The following is a 23,630-nucleotide window of genomic DNA, read 5'->3' on the forward strand; positions in this document are numbered from 1 at the left end:
TATCCTTTGAAATGACATGAAGGGACCTGAAAAGTATTATCCAGAGCAAAACAAGCCAAACAGAGAAAGACAAGTACCATATGATCTCACTTATTTGTGGAATATAATGAACATAACAGTCTGAGGAATGGGGTAGTCCCAGAGATGTGGAAGTGGGGTACAGACTGACAATCCCCAAAAGAGGTGGTGGGGGGGAGAGATAAACTACAGAACTTATATGCATGTATGCATGAACAATGGACATGTACAACAAAGCTGGGGACAGGGCGGAGAGGGAGTGGGAAGGGGGAATCAATGGGGCAAAAAGGAGAAACATCGGTAACAAAAATAAATTAATTAATTAAAAAATTTTTTGTGCATTTCATAGACTACATAAGGGAGGTGGCAGTAGGGTTGCTAATTCTGTACTTTATTAAAAGCAAAACCAGACAAAACAAAATGTCCTATTTATTCTCATCCTTATTTATAAGAAGAGAACATTCTAATACCCCCAAATGTATAAAAACATAATCTCAACTGAGTAAATTTAGCTTTGTATTATTTCACCAAATTCTTTATTTTTCTCTCCTTGGTGCAGTAACGATTGGAGATGGACTAGAATAAAGGACCCAGTACAAACACTTCAGAACAGCTGTTATATATCATCAAGATTTGCTGAGAACTTTATTGATTTAACTCAGAATGTCAATAGTCACTTCTTTTTAACTTGGCTGCTGTGGCTTCTTTCATCCTAAGAGGGTGGGATGTTAAAAGACATGCTATGACAGCTTCAGGCTGAATTTCTTTTACCCTGAAAAAATCGGCCAACATGAAGGTGTGTGTGAGGCACCTGTGTGTGTTCATTTGGGGAGGAGGATTCGCGTGTTTCAGACAAAACAAAGGCTCACTCTCTCACAAATCTTCCTTGTATCAGTTTGCCCTCTTCCCCCTTGAAAACAGATCTCACTGTCTTTACCTAAGGAAGTCAGTCACTGACTTAAATGTACTCTGGAGGAACACTGTATTTAGGTTGGAAATTCTGGGTTTTAACACAACTGGCATCACTGGCTCTCCGTGGTTGACATAAACCATAGCAACACGTTATGCCAAACAAGGGACAAGGGGTCTGTAGGCTGTGATGTCATCTACAATATTGGAGACCATTTCTCTGAAGTGGCTCACATGACCAAAAAAAAGGTATGATGGACCACGTGAGACAGTTCTAAGTGTTATTACTCACTTTCCACTGGTTACTCTTCCTGAATCTGAGTACCATGAGTTTTATAATTCAAAGAAGAGAAAATGATGGCAAAGGAGGCAGAATTGAGTTGGAGCTAGTAAATTCACTCCCAGGTAAGGTGTGGACGATTTAACAACCAAGACCTTGCTGAAAACAATGGGCAGAAAAGAGGTGAAAGAGGCGGTTTGACAGAGCCAGCATCTGTAGAAAGCTGACCTTGTAAACCAGGGGAATCGGGCAATAAGGAACCTTGAAAAGCCTCAGTTCACCGTGAAAAGGACCAGCGCTAGGCTCTGGATGGCTTTCCATCTGGTGTGACTATTGACATTTGGGGTTCTAAGTCACTTCAAGTTGCTTTGGCCTAAGAAAAGAGAAGATAGTCATATTTCTGAAACTAGCAGATGTATTTTGTCATACACTCATTTATGACATCAGAAAAAAATCTATTGTTATGTACCCTTTTATGGAAAAGCAGGGCTTGCTTCAGTGGGGCTTCAGTGCTCGCCAAGTCTGCCCCTTGAGCATGTCACTCATGGAGGTGGTGGGGTTGTAATCCGGCGTGGTCTGCAGCTGCCCACCAGGTGCACTGGCTCTGGGGCATTGTAGATGGTGCAAGGTCAGCCAATACCTGTGTCCTGCCTGGGCCACCCAGCACCAGCAACAGTGTGAGCTGCAGGTGGCTGCTACCTGTGCTGGTCTTGGAGGTGCCTAGGAGATGCCAAGCTGTGCCAGGCCTGGGGCCACTTAGCAAGAGGTACGGGGCACACTATGGCAAGATGCTCCTTGTTTGAGAGATTTTAGGAAAGTATGAAGCATGAGGCAACAAAGTCCTGTTGAATGGGAAAGCCGTTGGAAAAGATGTGGGTGAACCCACAAGATGGGCAGGACAGGGGTCTCAGGGAGTCACCAGGGTGGGGTGAACAGTGCGAGCCAGATTGATGGAATCTCAGATAAGGTCCCTGCCTGTGGAGTGGGTGGGTCTCAGAAAAGGAACAGTGGTCTCTGCCAGCACTTTTGTCTGACAAAAATCAGTCGCCACAGCCCTCACCCTGATGCCAGCTCCTCCCTGTGCATCCCTGGTGCCTTTCAATCTGCTGGCCCAGCACTCAGCTTAGAGGGAGAGTCAGAGTAAGTCCATGCACAAGCCCTTTAAGAGGAGCTGCCTGGGACTCTAGAAACCCTTCTTCTCCCTCAGACACAATCTCCACTGGTTTCTAAAGCTGCAAGGACTTGTTTCTTAGCAAGAGGTAAGAAACTTGTTTCTGGATCTGGAACATTAGGCTTAGAGGCCTTGCTTGGGGCTGGGACCCTCACCCCTCAGGGGGGACCTCTGCAGCTCAGATATGCCTCCCAATTTTTATCCGCAGCACATGGATGTGGAACCAGCCCCTTCCTTATCTCTGCCCCTCCTTCCGGTATTTATATGGCTTCCTTATTTACTTGACTTCTATTCAGCCAGATTTTAGGTGGCCCTGAATGATGGTTGTTCTGTAGTGTAGTTGTCATTTGGATGTGGTTGTAGGAAATTAGAGTCCTACGTTTACCTACACCACCATCTTGACCAGAAATCTGCAATTTGACCAAGGAATAATATTTCAGAATTTTATTTATAATTGGAAGAAGGCTTGAGTAGTTCTTTGGACAGAGATCACTTTGTTTCCAGGTTTCAGGATGGAGATAGAGTTAGAGCCACGAGAAGAGAGAAAACCTGAGAAGCTGGTAAAGATTTCTTTGAGCCCTCCTTCCAGGCAACAGAGTACTACATTCAGTAGTGCTATTTTCACGATTATTTATATCAGCAGTTTTGCATTTGTGGGGGAGGGGCCATATTAAATTAGTATTTGCCCTTCTCAACAGACTTTCTTGGCAATAGCAAGTTCTTACATATATAATTCCCCTTTCTAAAGGCAACTCATCTGCATGAACAAAAGTCTGAAATAATGTAGTAAAATGCACCTTCAATCAACCTATCGCAAGTCCCTATGACAACCTGACCAGGCTCATACAATCTGGATCAAATACCAGAAAGACATGTAAAAGGGACTCCACATGTCCAGAGCAGAGTTGAGGGCTGAATGTAAGAGGAAAGGCAGGAAAAGGCCCTGAACACAACCCTCTATTAAAATGATGAGGCTAGGGAGTTCCCCATTTGGGTAATTCCATCTTACTTTTTACATTAAAAATGTGAAGAATATACAGAAGCAGAGAAGATAATGTAATAAAATACCTGTGTCCACACCCAGCTTTCACAATATTCTAGTATGACTGACATAGTGCAGATTGGGAGATACCTGGGGTCTTTGGTGGTAGTCAGTTGCCGTATTAAATGAGTCTAGCTTCTATATTTTTGTTTATACAAATGACAAAGCATAACCCTATTTCCAAAGCTATTCAGTTTCTTCATTCACAAAGAGAGACAAGAAGGCCCTGGCCAGGGAGTTCAATAGGTTGGAGCATTGTCCTGATGCACCAAGGTTGCAAATTTGATCCCTAGTCAGGGCACATACAAGGATCAACTGATAAGGCCTACATAAATGGAACAACAAATCACAATTTCTCTCTCCCTAAAAATCAATTAAAACAACAGAAGATAGAACAGGACAGAGAGAATATTGGCTAACAGGTGAGATTTAAATTTGCAGTTTCTGATGAAAGACAACGAAGATAAGTTCATATCCTTGCAACAAAACGTTTGGGGGCCAGGGGGATTTCAGGTATCTTGCTCTCCCAAAGCAGGGGGAAGAATCAGCTCTGAGGTGGCCTCAATTTCTAATCAAGGGGCCACCTACCGCCCTCAGGTAGAAGGCATTTCAATTTGGCCAGCGCTAGCAGAGAGTTTACCCGACTTACTAGCTGCCAACTGCTCATTTGCCAGTTCGCTCCAGAGACTGCGGCCAATCCGCCCGCACCAGCAATACAAGATCTACTGACTCCAAACCACCGACAGTTACCCTTCTGACTCAGGTGCTAAGTGAAGAATGAAAAGTATCTAAGGAAACAAAGGAGTAGAGTGAAACATTCCAACTTTTTTCCCCCTCTAGGGCAAAGTAATGATACAGATGGAGCTGTTTAGAAAGAAAGAAATTACAATCTTTAAAACAACAACAACAACAACAAAAAAACACAATGTGTATAAATGTGGGTGATGTTATAAATTTGTTATATTATGAAGGTATATAATCCACCTTAAGAAGCTAGAAAATGAAGAGCAAACAGCAAGTTAGAAGAATGAGGGGAAGGGGCAGAATGAAAGAGAAAACATCAAAAAAGTGTATTTCACACAAGCCAGTTCTCAATGCAACTACCCCAGTATGAACCTCAAAATGCCATCGCGTTGTACCTCCATAAAAGCAAGTGGCTATGATTCCAACCATTCTCTTGAGCTTGAGGAGTTTGTCAGTTATCAGATAAATATTGTCTAGATTTCTCATTGTGGTCCCCAATAACAGAGCCCCTCAAAATAGTAAAAAACAGCTTATTTAATAATGAGGGTTCACTGTCATCTTGTTCTCTTCTGTTTCGTGAACAATGGGTACCTGTGAGCAGGAAAGGACGTGGAAGAGGTTCTGAACAGTAACCATCCACACTTTCCCTAAAAAGGGCCTTCACCCTGGCTTCTGATAACATCTTCACAACCAGTCTCCTTTAAGCAGGGATGGTCTGTCTCTTCTGCCCTGCCTCCCCCCCCCGAATTCCAGGCATCCCAGGTCCCCCAACAACAATGCTCTTTGGAGACAGGGTGACAGGTAGCAGCCCTTCTAGGAGTTGCACAGCAATAGTTTTCTGACCCACAGCTGCAGGTTGCAACTTTCTGAAGCCCACTCTGGCAGGGCTGCTTGGAGAAGGGAGTGGCTTTCAGACAAAATTGGCTTGTCCCCAGTCCCCCTACCCCAGGACCACATCTAAGGGAGAAGTTATCTGTAGGGCTTGAGCACTGTAAACCTAAGGCACGCAGGGCTGCGACCCCTCCCTCCCAGTCCATCAGCTGATGCGTGTGTGCCCCCCACCCCTTCCCACCCCACTCCCTGGCCTGGAAGCTCCCTACCTGCACACCACCACCCACTGAAGGAGCAGAAGGGGCATGACGTTGTTACAGAATATGATCATCACGTAACTGGTAGAAAGTGCAACGTGTTTTTAATCTGAGAATGGGGAGGGGAGGGGAAGAAAAAGGGAGGGGAAGGGGAAAATGTAGGATAATAAAATGCATATCTCGGGAAAATTGGGATATGCAGCCATTCTTTTTTTATTACTTTTTCTTTATTGATTTTAGAGAGAGAGAAAGGGAGAGGAAAAGAGAGAGAGAAACATCAATGAGAGAGAACATCGATTGACCACCTCCTGCATGCTCCCCACTGAAGATTGGGCCCACAATCTGGGCACATGCCCTGACTGGGAATCAAACTGGCGACCTCTTGGTGCATAATCAGCACTCAACCACTGAGCCACACCAGCTGGGCAAGGAGGCCATTCTTATAGTCAGAAAGCCCACAAGCAGGAGATTGTTTATGTCTGGGTTAAATCCGAGAGCATAAAGCATCTAAGCAAACTTGAAGTGAAAATGAACAGGTTGGAGTGAAAATACGTTTTGGCATAGAGTAGGTGTTCTCTCAGTCTTTAGTCAGGAACCTTCAGAAAAACTGAAATGCCTGCAATAAATATCTTTTCTTTTATACTAAAAACTCTTTTCTAAGGACAGAGTCACCTTGTACAGCTACAAAATCCACATGGATACCCAAGAATACAGGGTTTGGTCGGGCCAGTCCCCTGCTCTTGGGGTGCTGGCAGAATCCATTCCTATGGGACAGTTCCTGGTCGTGTCCCTGCCAAAGCACTGCCAGCTTCCAGGGCCACCTGGAAACCTTGGGCTGTGGTCCCTTCCTCCACCCTCAAAGCCAGCAAGGAAGGTCGAGTCCCTCCCACTGATTCTCTGACCCACCCTTCTGCTCCCATCCCACTTCCAGCAACACCTGGTTAGCTGGGCCACTCTGACCCAGAATGGTTGCCAGGTTACCTCTATGACCTGTCTTACCATTGTGACCTGTCTTACCTCTGTGATCTGCTGCCCCACAGGGCTGGATTGGAGTCTCTGCAGGGTAACACCTCAACAGGCTCAGGGAAGAGCTCCCCAAGATCTTGGCATATTTAAACTCAGATTTGGCTGTTGAGGCAGAGCTGCCCACATGGAGAACTGGGGAAGCCGCCCCCACAGGGACAAGTGCCCGGGGGCAGAGAGAGCCAGGCTGGCTGGGGTGCAAGGGAGGGCAATCTTTTTAAAGATCCCTGGGATTTGAGATTTGAAATGATATTTGCGATATCTTGAGAGCACAGGTAGGATTTAGATAAGTGAAGACGATGGAAAGGAGATTCAGGTACAGAGAGTGGGCACATGCAGGAGGCAGGAGAGATGATGACTGCAGACTGGTGCAATCGCCCCTCAGAGGCCTGTGAGTGACGGGAAGGGCAGGGAAACAGAAGACCCTCCATGGGGGGACATAGCAGAGGGGAAACGGGACCATCTACAGAGGGGGAAAGGTGGGGGAGCAGGGCACCCAAGGAGGGGGCAAGGCAGGAGAGGCAAGGTGCCCCTCCATGGAGAAGGCAGGCCAAGGGGCACAGGGGACTCTCCATGGAGGGGACTGGGCAGAGAGGACAGGGCACCCTCCATGGGGGCGATTGGCCAGGGGGAACAGGGATCACTCCATGGAGGGGAAAGGTCAGGTGGGACAGGAGACCCTCCATGGGAGGGACAGGGCAAGGAAGACAGGTTCACTCCATAGATGGACAGGGGGACCAGTGACTCTCCATGGAGAGGACAGGGCATGGAGATAGGGAACCCTGGGAGGGGGCAGGGCAGAAGGGACAGGACCCTCCATGGAGGGGTAGGTCATGGGGTACAGGGGAACCCTATGCTTGCTTCTGTTTTTCCCCCTTTCTAGAAACCGTCTTAAGGTGACCTGGATTTTTACCATAAAAATAGACTCCCCCACAAGAGTTTCCCAGTGAAATTTATTTGATATTTCTGTTGCTTTGTTCCCAGAAACCAATATGTATATTAATTGGAATAAGTTAGAATGACCAGGGTCATGTGTTCTAGCAGTTAAATTAAATTTCTTTTGAACCCATCAGGGTCATAGAGATATAGGAGACAGGAGCAATAGACGGGGAAGGAAAAGGGAGGGGAGGGCAAGTCCAGACAACAAAGTTCAGAGTAAAGGGGATAGAGGAGGAGCTGTAGAAGGGGGAGGGGGAGGGTATTGAAATTTATGAGCTACAGAAGGCTTCTTTAATTCAGAGACAGTCTCTCAAATATTCTTATTAACTTCCTATAGAGACTAATTTCCAATCAACATATGTTTCCAATTCATTCCGTTAAATTTTAGAGCTGGCATTTTCTAATTGTGCATGCAAAAAATTATTTCAGTTGCCAAAAAAATCCTACTCCATTTTGGCCACTTTAAAGTGATTTCATTTTTAGTTACATCTACCTATTTCTTTAAGTACTTGCACATAAAGGCTTCCTATTTATGGTATACCTGCAGGAATATTAATGGGGGCTGGGGGATGGGAGTTTCCAGCCTTGGAGTCATGATTCCCCATGTTAATTTTAGTTTAATTTTGAGATCTGAAGAGTCTGAACAGATGTGTAGAAATATTGTGTAGTGGGTTGAAGTGCACCGCTTATGGGTGGGGCTCCAAGGGACTGTCAACACCTGAGTCACAGTCAACCCTCTTACATATGTGGGTTTTTCTCCCTGGCTGTCTAATACAACCATGAGGACTCAGAGCACTAGGTCACCAACCTTTTTGTGCGTGTGTTGGATGAGTCAATTATTTAATTAGTGTTGAGTTGAAATACTCTGTAGGGCTCCTCATATGGTGAGGGATACCCTCTGACACCTCCACAAAGAATCTTACTCACCCAAGAATACCTGAGATTCAAGCCGAAGGGAGAAAGTGCCCCTTATCTTCCCAGTCGAGTGAAGTCAGGCTCTCATTTATGCAGTGAAAGGTTTTGTTCAGACTCTCAGAAAACAACTCCAACTGAGAAGCCAAAGCTACAAAACCAGCCACCTAATTTTTTTCTTCTGTTCTTAGTTATCTCCACTCTCACCTGTAGTCTGGGTTCTCTCAACCATTAAAAGTTAGCTCCACTTCAAGGACTGAAAAAAACAAACAAAAATCACAGCTCAAATAAAGTCACCCTCTTACCTTAAAACAAGGAGGTCCAGAATTCCCAGGGAAACTGACCCAAGTCCACCTGATGGAAAATGAGCCAATGGGCAGTGAGCCCGGATCCAATTCTGCAAGGTGGTCCTGGGTGGGCTTTTTCTGAGTCCTGCCACATTATGCCAAGTAAATGTTTATATAAGAAATGTCTAATCCTGTAATTTTTATGAGTTTATTTGAGCTAACCTGATGACAACTGCTGGGAAACAAAATCTCAACAAATTGAGAAAATGCTCCAGAGAATGGCAGCATTTTGACTTTTTAGTTTTGTGGTTGATTTTAGAGAGGTGGAGAGATAGATAGATAGATAGATAGATAGATAGATAGATAGATAGATATAGAGATAGAGATAGAGATAGAGATAGAGATAGAGATATAGATATAGATATAGATATAGATATAGATATAGATATAGATATAGATATAGATATAGATATAGATATTTGCTCCATTGCTCCATGCATTTTTTGCATTCATTGGTTGATTCATGTATGTGTCCTGACTGGGGATCAAACCGCCAACCTCTAACCAACTGAGCTATCCCACCAGGCTACAGTGAGCTGTTTCATGGTGTAAGGAATCGGGGACGCCGCCAAAAAACAGAGAAGAGACTGCAGAGCCAATCAGCTGAATAAACAGGGATCAGGCTTTATTGGGTACACTCCGGGCGGGTTCACAGACTCCAGGGGTTGAGTCCTAGAAGCCGCGCCCGATGCTGGGGTTTGTGCTTTTTTATATCTGCCCTGTGCAGCTGAGATTTGTCTGTTAGGGTTTGACCTTGTGGGGGCTCTGCATGGGAGCCTCTGGAATGTGAGTGGATAAGAGCAGGATGGGAGTTAGTCTACAAGCTCCGGGCAGGCCGTTCCCAGAACAGGGTGGGAGTCTAGGCTGAGCAAGCGAGACAATGGTCGAGCAGTTTGCCTAGTGGCAGTTCCCAGGCTATGGGACAATGGTATCTGCTCTGGTGCGGTGAGGGGCTCAGAAAAAAGAAAATTAACACCCTCATTCCAAATGTATGTTATTGTAGATGCAAAAGGCAACAGACAGGCTCAGTTAAGGTCAAGACTGATCTTTCTAGAGGAAGACACTGGCTTAGAAAATGACTCACTTTTAGTTAGGAAGTTTTAGTTTCAGACCATCTTATGTGGTTACTTTTGGCCTTTGAGTTTGTTAGGTCCAACCTGCTGGTCTCCCCCTAGCTTGAGGTTTAGTATGTGGCCCCTTTCTCATCCTGCCCTGCTCCCTCCAAAGTGGGTCTCCTGTCTGCTGGACTTGCCCCCTCCGTGGAGGGTCTCTTGTCCCCCTGCCCCTTCTTTGTAGAGCCCTTATTGCCCCTGCCCTGCCTCCTGCATGGAGGGTCCTCTGACCCTCAGTCTTGCCGCCTCCTGTTGGGATACCCTGTTCTCCCTACCTTGGGTCCCTTCCTTGGGTCCCCTTCCCCTACCAGTTTCCACCATGGAGGGTCCCCTGTCCTCCCTGCCTCGTCCCTTCCACAGAGGGTGTCGTCCTCATTTGCCCTGGCCCCTCCATTGGGGGTTTTTGTATCCCTGCCCTCCCCCTCTGTAGAGAGTACCCCATCCTACTGACCTTGTTCCATTCATGGTGGGTCTTCTGTCCTCACTGCCTTGCCTCTTCCATGGAGGGTCACCTGATCCTCAATCCTGTGTTCTCCTGTTAGAATACCCTCTCTTTCCTACGTTGGTAGGGGGGCAAGGGACCCGCCAAGAAAGGGAAAAGGCAAAAAGGACAGGGGAACACTCCATGGAGAAATAGGGCTGGAAGACAGGTGACCCTCCATGGATGGAACAAGGCAGGGGGGACAGGGGACCCTCCATGGACAGGAGACTTTTTTGGGTCCCTCTTTCCCTACCCAGTTTCCTCCATGGAGGGTGCCATCCCCATCTGCCCTTGCTTCTCCACTGGGTGTATTTTGTAACCCCTGCCCTGCCCCTCCCAGGGTCCCTTGTCCCCCTGTCCTGCCCTCTCCAATAGGGTCCCCTGTCCTACCTACCTACCATGTTCAATCCATGGAGGGTCTTCTGTCCCCCGTGCCCTGCCTCCTCCTTTTAGGATACCTTGTCCTCCCTGCCTTGGGTAGGAGGACAAGCCACCCTTCAAGGAGGGGAAAAGGCAAAAAGGACAGGGGAACCCTCCACAAAGGAAACAGGGCCAGAAGTCAGGTGACCCTCCATGGAGGGGCAGGGCAGGGGAGCAGGAGACTCTCCTGAGATCCCTTAGATCCCCTGTTGTCCCTGCCTTTTCCCCTCCATGGACGGTCCCCGTCCCCCCCTGTCCTGCCTCCTCCCAGGGCACCTGTCTCCTGCCCTGCACCCTCCATGTTGGGGTACCCTCCCCTTCTGCCCTGTCTCTTTCATGGAGAGTCCCCTGTCCCTCCTACCCTGCCTTCTCCATGGGGGGGTCCCATCTCACTTGCCCTGCTCCCTCCTTGTAGGGTCCCCTGTCACCCCTGCCCTGCCCTCTTGTATGGTCACCTTTCCCCTCTGCCCTATCCCCTCCATGGAGGCTCTTTTGTCTCCCTGACCTGTACCCTGACTCACAGGCATCTTGGGGGAGTGTGCTTTGGTCTTTGGTCTTCATTCCTCTTGTTTCAGGCTGTGTGCCCACTCTCTGTACCTGAAGCACATCTCACCCTCTTCATCTGTCCTAACCTACCTGTGCTCCAAAGACACATCTTAAGCCCTAAGAAAAGGTGAAATACTGCCATCTGCAACAACATGGATGGACCTTGGGAATATTATACTAAGTGAAATAAGTCAGAAAAAGCTAAGAACCATATGTGGGATATAAAACTGAAACTCATAGACACAGACAAAGTAATGGATTTACCAAAAGGAAGACGGGTTGGGGTAGTCAAAAGTAAAGGGGGGCAAATCTATGGTGACAGAAGATGATGTGACTGTGGATGATGGGCACACAATGCTATATAGAGAGTGTGCATCATAGGAATGCCCACTTGAAACTTATATGATGCTATTTCCTGATAAACACATCTCAAATATCAATTCAAATGTCAAATCATAGAGTGATCTTTAAAACATATAAATCAGATCACCTCATTCTCACATCTAAAACCCTTAATGACTCCAGCGGTAGTCAGGTGTCCAGTCAGAATCATTGTCATGATGGTTACACTGCTGGGGGAACACCGTCCTGCCTTCTCCCTCCAGGTGCCTCCGTTGCTGTTTTGATGGTTCTGGCACTGGCCCCGGGCAGAACTGCGCCTCCTCCATGGTGCGCTAAGCTTTCACTCTGCCTGCTTAGTTCTAGTGTGGGAGCAGACACAAACTTTTTTTGAAGAAAATTAAAGTCTTAATGGTTCTGAAAGCATTTTCAACCCACAGAAGGAAACTTTATTTACCAGCCCACCCTCCCCTGCACCCCATCAGGCTGACTTACCCAGGCCAGGGGGCAGAAGGTTGGGAGAGTGCTGCCGGGGCAGCCATTCAACATGCATCTGGTCAGACGTCTGAACATAACTGCAGCACTCTTAGGAAGGATATTGAGGGAGGCCTCTGCTAAAATCAGCCATGCATGAGGGGCTAAACTTTTCATAACCAGTGATGGGATCTGAGCTACATGACCCCACCACGCTCTTGCTCCTCCACAGCCCAGCAGGGCACCCATGAAATGCCCACTACAGGAAGCAGAACTCTAGCCTCTGAGAACTCACAGACCCTCTGCAGAGCCCTTGAGCTCACACAGCTGATCTGGGACTACAGATCCTTAAGTCCTGGGATGTGGTCAGTTTTGACATTTTAATTTCACCATTACAAAGAAACCTAGGTCTAGGTTTCTAGTACACTGCTGATGGGAATGTAAAAAGGGTGCAGCTGTGGTGGAAAACAGTGTAGAGATTCCTTGGATAAAAACACAGAACTATCATGTGACCCAGCTATAACACTTCTGGGTGTTTACTCAAAGAACTGAAGGCAAGGTCTTGAAAAGACAAGTGCACTCCCATGTTCACAATAGCAAAAACATGGAAGCAACTTGAGTGTTCTACTGATAGATGAATGGATAAACACAATGTGGTCCATTCACACATAGAATATTATTATTCTTTAAAAGAAGAAACATTGTGAGAGATCTAAGAGGGTGGCAGAGTAGGTGGATGTTACACTCACCTTTTCCCAGGACCAAACTGGAATTACAACTAAAATGTGAAGTAAACAACTAAAATAACCAACTGGAGACTTGTTGAGAAGTCTTATAAACAAAGATTTACAGAAAAAGCCACATCAAGACTGGTAGGAAGGCTGGAGACACAAAAAGGGACAGACTGAGTTGTGTATCTCAGAGGTAAGGACACTTCCCTCACTTTTTCCCACCTTGATTGGTACCTCCCCCTCACAGGAGACCCACTATCCCCACCCTTATTACTCCCAGCCACCCCATCCTGCTGAGCTTGTCTTCCCAGCAGAATCTTGGAGAGACTAACTTATGTGGTTCTAGGCCAGGGTTTATTTTTCCCTCACACACCTGACTGGTGCAGAACCCTCCCATCACATGGTCAAAACTTTGTCTGTTGGGGCCCAATAATCTCTGCTGGCCTCACCAGGATGACTCCCTAACACCCTGGCACACCACAAAGGTGTACAGGAAACCAGTGGGTGATAGCTAGACTTGGTATACCCTGGGACATTTGTCGAGTGGCCTTAGACCCAGCACTGACACCAAATTTGAACCTCTGTCAGTCTGGTGAACAACACTTGCCCATACCTGGTGATTCACTGAGAACCTACCTCAGGTAACTCAAGTTCTTCCAGAGGCTCTTTCAGTGACTGAGCCTAAATGGCAGCTAGCAGGTGTATGCAGGAGGAAGCAGATCTTGGTTTGCCTTGAAACTCATGCTGACCTACCCTCAGACCCAGTGCTGGTCAAAGCCAGCCTTTGTGCACAGCTTGGATCTTCCCACATTCACCCAGGCCCAGCAGAGGCAGTCACAAACTGAATTGATTTATAGCTCCAAACAGGTTGCCTAGGACCATTCACAGGCAGTGTCTGACATTGACTGACACCAGAGTCCATCCCAAGAGGCCCCTGAACCAATACACCCAGTGGCCAGCTTTAAGCAATGTTAGAAGAGAATCCAAATGTCTTCATAAATTGCATATCCAAAGGAAGATCTCGGCAGGCACAAGCTCAACAACAAATAGAACAACAAATTGATGTTTCTATCACTCTAAAAATTTATTTTTAAAAATTAAAGAAAAGAATAGAAAAAGAATTGAATATAGTTTAAGGATCCTTTGGGACAACATGAAATATAATAATATCCTCATCACAGAACTACCAGGAGGAGAATAGAAAGAGCACAGAATCAAGTACTGTTGGGAGTAAATAATGGCTGAAAACCTCACTAATTTGGTGAAGGAAAGAGACACACAAGTCCAGGAAGCAGAGGCAGTGAGTCCCAAACAAGATGAACCGAAAGGAACCCATGCATCACAATTAAAATAGCAAAGTTTAAAGACAAAGAAGGAATCTTAATTGCAGCAAGGCAAATACAGTTAACTACAAGGGAGCTCCCATAAGACTGTCAGTTGATCTGTGAACAGAAACATGAAATATTCAAAATGATGAAAAGCAAGGACCTACCACCAAGACTATGCTATCTAGCAAGGCTATCTATCATTTAAAATTGCAGTAGAAATAAAGACAAGAAAAAAGCTAAAGGGGTGGGTTATCACCAAACCAATATTACAAGAACTGTTAAAGTATCTTCATTAAAAAGAAGAAAAGGAAACAGAAGAACAGTTAAAAGAACAAGATATGTACCTATCAATAATCATTTTAAATGTAAATGGTTTAAATGCTCCAATCGAAAGACATAGGGTAGCTGAGGAGATAAGAAAACAAGATATATAGTCTACAAGAGAGCCACTGAAGAATAAAAGATACACACAGTCTAAAAGTAAAGAAATAAAAAAATATATATCATGCAAATAAAATAAAATACTGACTTACACTACATAATGATAAAAGGAACAATCCAACAAGAGGATATAACCTTTATTAACACAGGAGCACCTAAATATATAAAGAAAACCTTGATGGACATAAATTTAAGAAGAGATCAACAGTAATACAGTCATAGAAGGGGAATTTAACATCCCATAGACATGAATGGATAGATCTTCCACATAGAAAATCAAAAAGGAAACAGCGGCCTTAATGACACTGATCTAATTTCAGATGGATTTAATTGATATCTTTAGAATATTTTACCCCAGAGAAGTAGAATATACGATCTTTTCAAGAGCACATGGAACACTTTCTAGGATAGAACACATGGTAAGACAAAAAAAAAACTCTCAATAAATTTAAGAAGACTGAAATCATATTAAGTATCTTTTCTGATTATAATGTATAAAACTAGAAATTAATCACAAGAAAAAACCTGAAAACCACACAAAGACATGGAGGCTATAGAACATGTTACTGAACAATGAATGGGGTGACCATGAGATCAAGGAAGAAACCAAAATATACCAGAGACAAATGAAAATGAGAATACAATAATGCAATATCTATGGAGCATGACAAAAGCAGTCTTAAGAGTGAAATTCATAACATCATAGGCCTACCTCAAGTAACAACAAATATCTCAAATAAATACTCGAACTTTACACTTAAAGAAACTAGGATAAAACAACAAAGCCCAAAATGAGTAGAAGAAAGAAAATAATAAAAGAGTAGAAATAAATTAAATCTAAAAAAATAATACAAAACATCAATGAAACCAAGATCTGGTTCTTTGAGAAGTAAACAAGACTAATGAACCTTTCACCAGAATCATCAAGAAAATAAAGGAGAAGACTCAAAAGATAGAATCAGAAACAAAAGAAAAGCAACAGCTGATATCACAGAAATAAAAGAAATGTAAGAAGATGCCAAAAACTTGGACATCCTGGGGAAAGTGAATAAATTTCTAGAAACATACAACCTTTGAAAACTCAATCAGGAAGAATCAGAAGACCTAAATAAATTGATTACAACTAATGAAATTGAAGCAGTGAAACAAAAACAAAACCAGAAAAACAACATCCAGAAAAAAATGTCCTAGACCAGATGGCTTGACAGGCAAATTTTACCAACCATTCAAAGTAGAACTAATACCTATCCTTCTCAAAATATTCCAAAAATTTCAAGAGGGGAGAAAACTCCCATGCTTATTTTATAAGGTCAGAATTATCCTAATTCCAAAACCAGATAAAGACACTACAAAGAAAGAAAAGTATAGACCAATATCCCCAATAAATATAGACACTAAAATTCTCAACAAAACATTAGCAAACTGAATCCAGCAATACATAAAAAAGATCATGCACTATGATCAAGTGGGCTTTATTCCAGAGATGCAAGTTTGGTACAATATCCACAGATCAAAAACATGATACACCACATAAACAAAATGAAAAATAAAAACCAAATGAGTATATCAATAAATGTAGGAAAAGAATTTGATAAAATCCAACACCCATTTATAATAAAATTTCTCAGCAAAATGGGAATAAAGAAAACATACCTCAAACATAACAAAGGCCCTTTATGACAAACCCACATCCAACATCATACTCAACAAGAAAAACTAAAATGTTTCCCATAAGATCAGTAACAATAAAGCAATTTATAGATTCAACACAATTTCTATCAAGATACTAATGGTGTACTTCACAGAATTAAAATGAATATTTCAAAAATTTATATGAAACCACAATGATAGGTCTTCTTCTTGTCTCTGGTTTGCTAAGAATGGGCCACAGCAGAGGTGAGACTGGGCTGACAAAGTGGAGGGCCAGGGTCCACAAACTGCTGGCTGGTCCTGGGTTAGAGGTAAATGGAGGAAGATGTGGCCAACATAGCAAAGACTTCAAGAAGCTAACTCATCTCTTTACCACAGACAGTCCATTTGAGCATAGGCAACTGGCAATGGGGTGAGCGTAGGTGCTGCTGGCCACATTGAAGGAATGAGCACCTGGGAGTTGCACAGAGGACAGGGTGTGCTGAGATCTAGAAGTGCCCCAGCACTCCAGCTGGTACCCAGAAGAATCTCTATTACCAAATGTTACCATGCCTAGAAAAAGAAATATAACCTCTGCAAAGGTTTAACCTCTTAAGAAAGTTATTTTTATTTCTGAATAAGTAGTCCATGTCCACCATTCAAGAAACTATGTACAGAAAATGCAAATTAGGATTCCAAAATGGTGGCGGAGTGAATGGAAGCGACACAGACCATCTCCCAGGACCAAACTGGAATTACAACTAAAATAAAGACAAATCATTGGGAAAGAGCAACAAAATAGCTTTCAAGTACCATATAACCAGGGACACTGACTCGATCCTGGTAAGATTACAGAGGTGCGAGAGGGGGGCTGAGAGCCCATGGACACCAGAAGTCTTAGCTGTGAGCAGCACCCTCAGGTTAAACTCCCAAGTGGCTCACAGCACAGAGAGCTGGGACAGAGAACTAAAATAGCCACAGCCACTCACCTGGGGCTCCAGCAGAGGGAGGGTGGACTGGACTGGAACTGTGTGGGGACACTCGGGTTTTGGAGTGTGCTCAGAGCTTTTGCTGAATTGTGGCCATGCAGGGCAGTGGCCCTCTAACTACTTCACAGGGCTCTGGGGAGAGATGGTGGCCTCTCACTTGGAGATTCAACCCTACCAGGTGCGCTACTGAAATTCAAATTGAAGCTCATTAACAATGACCATCTGCCCCACCCTCAGGAAATCCCCTTACCCTGAACACCTGAGGGAGTTTTTTATTCAACTGAGAACCCAAGGCTCTTCAAGTAACCTCTAATAATAGCATCCAGGCAAAAAGCTAGAGGATAACTAAACCATTCCAAGGCTTTCAACTCTACCCAGGAAAGTAAGACTTGACAATGGTGTTTAACATGGGTTCTCCCTTGCTCACCCAAAACCAGTAGAGGAAGCCACAAAGAGCAAAACACCAACACCCACAGGGAAAATTTGGCTGGCTCCAAACCCCACTAAGATAGCCAAAAGGGTGGAAAAAAAAACAAAAACAAATGCCAAATGAAAGAACAAGAGACCTCTTCTGAAGATGAGATAAATAAGGTGCAGTCAAGCAAGTTAACAGAACTAGAATTCAGAGCCATGATCTTGAGGAAGCTCAACAGCATGAGTAAGGACATCAACACCATGAGTAAAGACATAGAAATGTTGAAAATCAACCAACTGGTAATTAAAAACCACCAAGAAAAAATGAAGAATGACATATCAGAAATAAAGAACACATTGGAAGGTCTAAACAGAGTAGAAGAAGCTGAGGACAAGATCAGTGAATTAGAAGACAGGGTAGAAAAAATCAACCAATCAGAAAACCAAAAGGAAAAAACAATTAAAAAACAGGAAGACAGCTTAAGAGAATTGTGGGACAACTGGAAATGTAATAATATCCGCATCATAGGAGTTCTTGAAGAGGAAGAAAATGGGCAAGGGTTACAGAATATATTTGAAGCAATAACAACAGAAAACTTTCCTATCATGGTAAAGGAAGAAGGCATTCAAGTTCAAAAAGCACAAAGAGCCCCAAGTAGGAAGAACCCAAAGAGGCCCACACCAAGACACATAGTAATTAGAATGCCAAAAATTAAAGACAAAGAGAGGATCTTAAAGGTAGCAAGAGTTAAGCAAAGGTTACCCCATGAAGGAAACCCCTAAGGCACTCAGCTGATTTCCTAACAGAAACACCACAGGCCAGAAGGGAATGACATCAGGTAATCAAGGTCATGAAAAAGAAGGATCTGAATCCAAGACTACTCTATCCAGCAAGGCTATCATTTAAAATAGAAGGTCAAATAAAGAGCTTCTCAGACAAAAAAAAAAAAAAAAAAAAAGGCTAAGGGAATACATTACCACCAAACCAGAACTGCAAGAAATGTGAAAGGGACTGCTCTAATTAGTAGAAGAAATAAAAGAAATATATAACCACACTAAATAAAAATGGCAATAAATAAGTACATATCAATAATCACCTTAAATGTAAATGGATTGAATGCTCTGATAAAAAGACACAGAGTAGCTGACTGGATAAGAAAGCATGACTCATAGATATGTTGTTTACAAGAGACCCACCTCACAACGAAAGACTCACAGAGGTTGAAAGTGAAAGAATGGAAAAAAATCTTCCAAGCAAAAGGAAAGGAAAAAAAAGCTGAGGTGGCAATATTCATATGTGATAAAATAGATTTCAAATGAAGGCCATAACTAGAGACAAAGAAGGCCACTATATAATATTGAAAAGATCTATCCAACACAAAGATAAAACCTTGATAAACATATGTGCACTCAATATAGAAGCACCAAAATATATTCAAAATCGTCGGGAGGACTTAAAAGGAGAAATTGATAGCAATACAATCATAGCAGGGGACTTCAATACCCCGCTGACATCACTGGACAGATTCTATAGAGAAAAAATTAGTAAGGAAACAGAGACTCTAAATGAAGCACTAGACCAAATGGATTTAATAGATACATACAGAGAATTACACTCTAAAACTACAGAATTCACATTCTTCTCAAGTGCACATGGCACATTCTCAAAGATAGACCACATGTTAGGACACGAACTAAGTCTCTACAAGTTCAAGAATATTGAAATCATATCAAGAACCTTCTCAGATCACAATGGCATTAAACTAGAAATCAACTGCAACAAGAACATGCAAAGACATTGGAAAACATGGAGGATAAATAGCATGTTATTAAACAATGAATGGGTTACCGAGGAGATCAAGAAAGAAATTAAAAACTTCCTAGAAACCAATGAAAATGAAGACACAACAAAACAAAATCTATGGGATTCAGCAAAAGCAGTTCTAAGAGGAAAGTTCACAGCACTACAGGCCTACCTCAAGAAACAAAGAAAAGTTTAATCGACTGTCTAAAATCACAACTTAAAGAACTAGAAAGCAAAAAGAAAAAGAAAACCCCAGAGCAAGTAGAAGGAAGGAAATAGTAAAGATCAGAGCAGAAATAAATGACATAGTGACCAATAAAAGAATTCAAATGATAAAGAAATCAAAGAGTTGGTTTTTAAAAAAAGATAAGATTGATGGACCCTTAGCTAGACTCACCAAAAAACAAAGAGAGAGAACCCAAATACACAAAATCAGAAATGAAAGAGGAGAAGTAACAACTGAAACCACAGAAATACAAAATATTGTTAACAACTACTATGAACAATTATATGGCAAGAAATTCGACAATCTAAGCAAAATGGACAAATTTCTAGAAACACACAGTCTCCCAAAACTGGACCAGAAAGAGATAGAAAACTTGAACAGACCAATAACAACAGAAGAAATTGAAGATGTAATCAAGACTCTCCCAGCAAACAAAAGCCCAGGCCCCGATGGCTTCACGGGGGAGTTTTACTAAACATTCAAAGAAGAACTAACACCCATTCTCCTCAAACTATTTCAAAAAATTCAAGAAGAAGGAAGACTTCCAAACTCGTTTTATGAAGCCAGCATAATTCTAATTCCCAAACCAGAAAAAGACACTACAAAGAAAGAAAACTACAGACCAATATCTCTGATGAACATAGATGCCAAAATCCTGAACAAAATACTAGCAAACTGGCTCCAGCAATACACCAAAAAAATTATCCACCATGACCAAGTGGGATTCATCCCAGAGATGCAAGGCTGGTACAATATTTGCAAACCAATAAAGGTGATACACCACATAAATAAAATAAAGAATAAAAACCACATGATCATATCAATAGATGACGAAAAAGCCTTCAACAAAATTCAGCATCCATTTCTGATAAAAACACTCAGCAATGTGGGAATAGAGGGATTATATCTTGACATAATAAAAGCCATATATGAAAGGCTTACAGCCAATGTTATACTCAATGGGCAGAAACTAAATGCATTTCCCTTAAGAACAGGAACAAGACAAGGATGCCCACTTTCACCACTCTTATTTAACATAGTACTGGAAGTCTTAGCCACAGCAATCAGACATGAAGTAAAAATAAAGGGACCAAAACTGGAAAGGAGGAAGTGAAACAGTCATTATTGGCAGATGACATGATATTATACACAGAAAACCTTAAAGATTTATTCTAAAATCTACTAGACTTAATAAATGAATTTGGCAAAGTAGCAGAATACAAAATTAACATGAAGAAACTGATGGCATTCTTATACAACAATGATGAATTCACAGAAAGAGAAACTGAAAAACAATCTCATTTACCATTGTGGCAAAAAAATTAAGATACCTAGGAATAAACTTAACCAAAGAAGTAAAAGACCTATTTGCAGAAAACTACAGGACATTAAAAAAGAGAGAGAGAGAGAGAGAGAGAGAGAGAGAGAGAGAGAGAGAGAGAGAGGAAGATATAAAAATGTGGAAGCACATACCTTGTTCATGGATTGGAAGAATTAACATCATTAAAATGTCCATATAACCCAAAGCAATCTATAGATTCAATGCAATCCCCATCTAAATACCAACGACAAATATCACAGAACTAGAACAAATACTTCAAAAGTTCATATGGAATCAAAAAAGTCCCCGAATAGCCATAGCAACCTTGAAAAAGAAGGACAAAGTAGGTGGAATCACAATACCAGATATCAGGTTATACTACAAAGCTACTCTAATCAAATCAGCCTGGTACTGGCACAATAACAGGCATGTAGACCAGTGGAACAGAACAGAGAACCCACAAATGGATCAAGACATTATGCTCAATTAATATTTGACAAAGGAGGCAAGAACATACAGTGGAGTCAAGACAGCCTCTTCAATAAATGGTGTTGAGAGAATTTGACAGCTGTATACAAAAAAATAAAACTAGACCATCAACTTATACCATACACAAAACTAAACTGAAAATGGATAAAAGACTTAAATGTGACCCATGAATCCATAAAAATCCTAAAAGAAATTGTAGGCAACAAAATTTCAGACATCATACCCAGCAGAATTTTCACTGATACATCACCCAAGGCAACAGAAACAAAGGAGAAAATGAACACATGGGACTACATCAAACTCAAAAGCTTCTGCACAGCAAAAGAACCAACCATCAAAATGGAAAGACAACCCACTGATGGGAGAGCATAATTGCCAATGATATATCAGATAAGAGGTTAATTTCCAAAATATATAGAGTGCTCATACAACTCAACAAAAGGAAGACAAAGAACCCAATTGAAAAATGGGCAGAGGAATAAATAGACACCTCTCCAAACAGGACATACAAATGGCCAAGAGACATATGAAGAAATGTTCAACATCACTAATCATCAGAGAAGTGCAAATTAAAACAACAAGGAAGTATCACCTCACACCTGTCAGAATGGCCGCCATCAACAAATCATCAAAAAACAAGTGTTGGTGAAGGTGTGGAGGAAAAGGGACTCTAGTACACTGCTGGTGGGAATGCAGACTGGTGCAGCCACTATGGGAAACAATATGGTGTTACCTCAAAAAATTACAAATTGAATTGTCATTTTGATCTCACTTCTCAGAATATACCCTAAGAAGCCTGAAACACCAATCAGAAAGAATATATACTCCCATGTTCATAGCAGCACTATTTACAATAGCTAAGACCTGGAAACAGCCCAAGTGTTCATCAGTAGACCGGTGGATTAAAAAACTGTGATACATATACACAATGGAGTACTATGCAGCTGTAAGAAAGAAAGATCTCTTATCCTTTGAGACGACATGGAGGGACCTGGAAAGTATTATCCTAAGCAAAACAAGCCAAGCAGAAAAAGACAAATACTACATGATCTCACTTATTTGTGGAAGATAATGAACATACCAGTCTAAGGAATAGGGTAGACTCAGAGATATGATAGTAGGGTACAGACTGACAACCCTCAGAAGAGGGGGTAGTGGGTGGAGGGAAGAGATGAACCACGGAACTTCTATGAGTGTACATATAACTAATGGACACAGACAACAAAGCTGGGTATGTGTTGGGGGGGAATGGGGAGGAGGGTGTCAATGGGGAAAAAAAGGAGAAACATCTGTAACAAAAATGAAATAAAATAATGAATAGAATAGAATAGAATAGAATAGAATAGAATAGAATAGAATAGAATAGAATAGAATAGAATAGAAGAAAATAAACTATGTATATTTGTATGCATGTGTCTGTTTGTGTGTGTTCATGAAGTTTTTCTTCCCCTTCTATCCCCATCTTGTTGAATTCCCTCACCGCCACCACTCATATTTGAAGGTAACCACTTCTATTATTGTCTGCTTTATTATCTAAGCATTTCTTTATGCATATGCAAACAAATAATATGTTTTCATATCCTCTTTTTATATGGGGTGAAGTGATTAAGAAGTAATAATTGGTAATTACAAAATGGTTATGAGGGTATAAAGTACAGTACAGGAAATATAGTCAATAATATTGTGCCCTGGCCGGCTCGGCTCAGCGGTTAGAGTGTTGGCCCACAAACTGCAGGGTATCAAGAAGAAAACCTCTAGAATCAAAGGTTATGTGTATTTTTAAGTTTTGATAGATATGGCCAAATTGCCCTATGGGGAGGGAGGCATCAAACTAATTTATCTTCACTCACTTTATATATGAAGATTTTTTGCAACTATTTAATTAATTGTGAACACATTGATAATATATTTGATTATATTTTTGTATGTTTAAAAGAAACTGTAGCCCGGCCCGTGTGGTTCAGTGGTTGAGTGTTGACCCATGCACAGAGAGATAACTTCTTCTATTCTTGGTCAGGTCACATGCCCAGGTTGTGGGCTCAATCCCCAGTGGGGGGCATGCAGGAGGCAGCTAATCGATGTTCTCTCTCATTGATGTTTCTATCTCTCCCTCCCTTTTCCTTCCTCTCTATCATCAATGAAGAAAAAAATTTTTTAAAGAAAACTATATTTTCTTTACTGTGGATTATTTGTTCATATTCCCTATAATTTTTTTATTGAGTTGTGGGTCTTTTAAAATTGATCTATAGAAAATCATTATATATTTGATAAATGTTGGAATAAGTTAAAAATGGTCATTCTTAGGTTTGTCTTTTGACTTTACTTGTTTTGTTAAATATTTTACATTGAAGAAGTATTTTATTTTAAGGTACGTTATATTATTAATTTATCCTTTTGTAGTTTATAGATTTTT

Source organism: Molossus molossus, unplaced genomic scaffold (genome assembly GCF_014108415.1).
Source record: "Molossus molossus isolate mMolMol1 unplaced genomic scaffold, mMolMol1.p scaffold_m16_p_15, whole genome shotgun sequence".
Taxonomy (NCBI): Eukaryota; Metazoa; Chordata; class Mammalia; order Chiroptera; family Molossidae; genus Molossus; species Molossus molossus.